The 4,765-nt window shown below is 31.5% G+C and overlaps 1 long non-coding RNA gene across 1 annotated transcript; it reads left to right on the top strand.

Annotated features, from left to right (window-relative positions):
• Nucleotides 1-838: 838 nt before the first annotated feature.
• On the top strand, nt 839-1,732 carry LOC126878903 (uncharacterized). Its single transcript, XR_007695866.1, has 2 exons — nt 839-1,233; nt 1,290-1,732. It is a non-coding gene; the product is annotated as an uncharacterized LOC126878903 (long non-coding RNA).
• The last annotated feature ends 3,033 nt before the right edge of the window (nt 1,733-4,765 follow it).

The raw sequence follows: 4,765 nt of genomic DNA, 5'->3' as shown, positions 1-4,765 counted from the left end.
TAAAATGCAGTACTGCAAGCAAAATACAATTAATTAAATTTACCTTTATATAATAATTGCATATTATATCAATATTGTCGAGCAATATATAATTTTTCTGCGTCAATGACAGAAGGTATGAAATATACGTCAATTTGACAATTTCAATTGACAATATGAATTATTTAAGATAGTTGCAATATTTCTCCGCGACTCGCGCACGGTCGTTTCTCGTTTCCCTTTCCAAGTACTTGCACACCGCGAATATATCAAACCAAAGACGTATAGGTTTGTTCCAACATGAACTTTTGGACGGTCCAGAAACCGTCACGAAACTACTTGTACCGTTTGTTGTGCGCATGTTCGTAATTGTATCGCCCAGTTATCGTCCCATGACGGTAATCATATATTTGTCATTTTTGTTGGTGACAGCTTGTGTACTTTCAAGTCGATCAAAAGCTCAAAAACTTTAAAGAATTAAATCCTAGTGCGCAAGTCAGTCCAACCAGCACATTATGCATTTGCCCGATTACTGAAATGATCATCACGAAACCGTCACCGAAAGATCACAATTCTTGTTGGAACAGTGGGAAGGACGATCCGATGACGATCATATTTTTGTTGGAACGGATTTTGTTTACTGCGCAGGAGCGTTACCGTTTCGTGACGGTTCTCGGTCGTGTTGGAACAAACCTGGGGTCCTATTTTCGAATTCATTCGAGCATATTTCGCATACGAAATTAGAAGAATTTCGCTTGAAATCCGGTGTCTTGTATTTTCGAATACTTCGTGTACGAATTTTTTCGTATACGGCGACTCGAATGGGTATGAACCATTCGAATCGTGATGCTCGTATACGAATTATTGGTCGCGTTCACCAGAATAATCCGAGTGCAATCCGATTAATTTGCGCTGAAACGCTGACAGTTTTTTTACTAGTGAACGACTGACGTTTGACATTCGATTGAGAGTGTTCTGTGTTCCATTTGTTTATTTTTTTATTCTTTGTTTATATAATTTATAACCTAGACAGTTTTGTTTTTAAATAAAACTGAAACTGTGTCTAAGCTAAAATGGATAATATTCTTGAAGAATTTTTGTTTGGGGACGAAATTAGCAAATGCCGTTATACATTTAGCAGATGTACCTGCCTCACAATTATTCCAGAAGGATGAGATGAAATTAAATATATATAAACCATAATTCAATATCCAATTTAGAGAACATTTTCGTATGTCCAGAACTACTTTCCAGGTAAAATTGTATAACAAATTAATAACATCATGTATATTATATTGTTATATTTCCAGGAACTATTTAATTGTATTGGTCATATCCACCAATTTGAAAACAGAATAATTCTATTGGAAAAAATTAATGTTTATGATGTGGATGCTAAGTAAACCAGAGAATTTGTTGCTGGGGATACGTTTGGTTTGCCAAAGAGCTCTGGACATAAGATTTTCACCCAAATAATATAGAATTACAAAAAATTGGAAATAACTAATCTTGAATATCAATGTGTATATTGAGTTTAATTTTATTGTAAATATTCTATAATATAATTTTATTGTAAATATTGTATTAACACATTTGTGGACACATCTTCATATGCAGACAGTAATTTCCCTTTGTAAGTACATGCATATTAGTCGTATCTGCGAATGGGTTAATTGTAAATCGTAATCAATAAAAATTTTTTGTGAATCAATAAAAAACTGGTTTGTTTGAAAATAAATGTAGTACAAATGTGGTCATAATATTTATTTTCATGCTTAGATAAAAACTAAATGTATTGTACTTAACACAACCTTTCATATATCTTCCTCCTCCATTGTTAAGCAGAATTTGTTAACAAGAATTGTCCCTCCATTCTTTTTTTAATAAGAGGAATTTCTTCCTTAGCGTTCCTAGTATTTGGTTGTGGCTCTAAAATTGCATTTGTTTCACTGAGAGCATCTAAAAGGTCTCTCAATCCTTATTTCGTTTGACATAGCCATACTCGTAGAAATAATTCTATCTGTATTGATGGTATTATCAGAGAACAACGAACACATGGTGGTCTTCAGAGTGCTCCCAACCAACAGTACCTTATGCTGCTGCGTTTTCTTTTACTGTTTTAACCCTTATCCGGGCAAGTGGGGCTCAATAGGCCCGAAATGCCATGTCTTTTATATGGAAGTAAAATGTCTTGCCCGGATAAGTATTAAAGTGAGCTTTCTCGTTTCAGAATTTTTTATCGAATACAGCTTCAAGATAATGTAACCATGCAAAATAATTATTTTTTCCCTTTATAGGATGCCAGCAACAACTTTGTAATGTGAGATTGCTTGGAAATGTGCTTCTGTATGAGCATCATAAAGGGATGTCTACTGCATTCCCAGTTTATCTCAAGAGTTAGTTGGTTGTGATCAAAGAATCGTATTAAAAAATAGATTATATCTCCCTCTAGTTCTTTTTTCATAGTACTTATATTAAATTTGGATTATGCCTAATTCCATGAAATGACAACAAATAATATGATTGTAAATAGTTTTGAAAAAGCTGTTTAAACTGTATAATTAAATTTTTTTTAAAACGTCTACTTTTAAAAATTTCGTACCTAGGCCTGGATACCGCATACCAAAAAAAAGTTGATTAATAGCAAGCTCAAATTTGTTAATAGCTTAACGGTGTCTAGTTGGACACACTTTGATGTATAGAAACACTGGAACAAGGGAAGCCTTAATTGTGGAACGTGCCATCCTGACAAGTTTATGATTGTGAAAACTAGCAGGTTGTTTTTAAGTTTATTCAATAGCAAACTTTGTATATTATAATATATGAAAAAATTTTTGTCCGAAAAATATGTTGGGCAGTTGGCTGAAAGACTTTGGTCGATGGCCTTTTGGTACATTGTATCAATAAAGTATGTCTCTCTCTATGTTGGGCATTTTAATAATTCCGACACGTAGAACATGTCAGAGGATAGGAATTATATTGGTGATAAATAGCAGTCTAATTTTGCATGCTAATGAAAGAGTAGCAAATCAATTGGAAGTTCTGTCTGACACAACACATGAGACGTTTTTGTAGTCTGACGTTCGAAACCTGTAACCTGTTCAACAATTAAAACTTCCCGTTCCAGTGTTTGTTTTAAATTAAAACATCAAAGTTTGTCCGACTAGACACCGTTAAGCTAATAACAAATTTTCAGCTTGCCATTAATAAACTTTCTTTTGGTATGCAGGATCCAGGCCTATTAACTATTTAACTCGAGCAGATTCCATTTTACCAGCGAATATAAATCTCATTCAAAATTCGGCATATCTAGATACTTAACTTAATGAAATCTTACCAGAATAATAAACGTTTACTACAAGAACAAGAAAATTTTGATAATAAATTAAAGATTCGGTCAGCTGTAGAAAGGTTTGAACTAATAAAATGCAAATTTAGAGGATTAAAATTTGATACAGAAAATATTCGATTAACGAACATTGTGTTTTACACAATTTTATAATATAGAAGGCAATAATGTTCTGGATAAATGCAATATTGAGTAGGTATGCTAAATAAAGAAATTAATAACATAACGGTGGGTGAAGAAGAATAAAAAATTGGAAATATTATTGAAAATAACTAATATGGAGTATTATTGTATAGGTACCTACCTACCTATATTAAATTTAATTTTATTGTAGGTAAATATTAATTACAAATAGTTGGTATGCAATCAATACCAATTTTTATAAGATTTGTGAATCAATCAAAAACTGGATTGTTGGAAAATAAATGAGGTAGGTACCTACTATACAGATATTGTGTTAATATTTCTAGTAACTATATAAATAAAAAAACACAAATATTTCTAACTTAATTTAGATAATAACTATATATAGGATACATATTAATAATACTAAAATAAGAACTACAAATATTTACAATAAATTACATACAATAATTATTGTATTTATATTCAATTTTAATTAAATTATCCATTTTACTTTGAACTTAATTTTAAAGTTGGCGGGATTCAGCTATCACAGCACAATAACAAATTTAAGGCTGAATAAAATGGCGAGCGCTTCCAATCCGATTAATTCAGCGCACCGTTCACTAGTAAAAGAGCTTCCAATCCGATTGCAATCCGATTCCAAGCTCTCTGTTTGATGAACGCAACCATTGTTTCATTTCAAGGTCATTTCAGCTGTCATGATAGTTTTAGCTGATAGTGTTAATTGTGTTGTTGTCTACAATATTTTTACATTGAAATTTATTTTCATGGCTGGTTTAAATAATTCTTTAATAGAAAGAAAGGACATGTACGATTATGCCTTGAAAATATAACCTAACCTAACTTTATGTACGCATTTTAGCATTGGATCTAAGCTCCAAACTTGACATATGACACCGTTGCCATATCCTCAATTTTTTCATACTATCACATTACATAAAGGTGCATTTAAAAAATCGCTTTGAAGTAAAGTTTTGAAAAGTAAATAGTAAAGTATCAGTGTAAATACTGGATATAAAAATAATATTAAACAAAATGGCACACTTTCTGTGGACTTTGCAAATTGATATTACTAATATACCTATGCAGTCTTAATATTCGATTACACTTAAAATAACTTCTAAACAACTTTTCTCCCAAAAATAGCCCTTTTTTATAATTTGTTCAGACTATAAGTCGTTATATTTATACATTAAACGTTCTTATACAATCTTATTCTTATACAATCTTATTCTTATACATTATACCCCAGTTAAGACAGTCTTGTACATTATACAAGAAATAGACCAA

The sequence above is a fragment of the Diabrotica virgifera genome, chromosome 1 (assembly GCF_917563875.1).
Source record: "Diabrotica virgifera virgifera chromosome 1, PGI_DIABVI_V3a".
Lineage (NCBI taxonomy): Eukaryota > Metazoa > Arthropoda > Insecta > Coleoptera > Chrysomelidae > Diabrotica > Diabrotica virgifera.
This window is presented reverse-complemented; position numbering and strand designations above follow the sequence as displayed.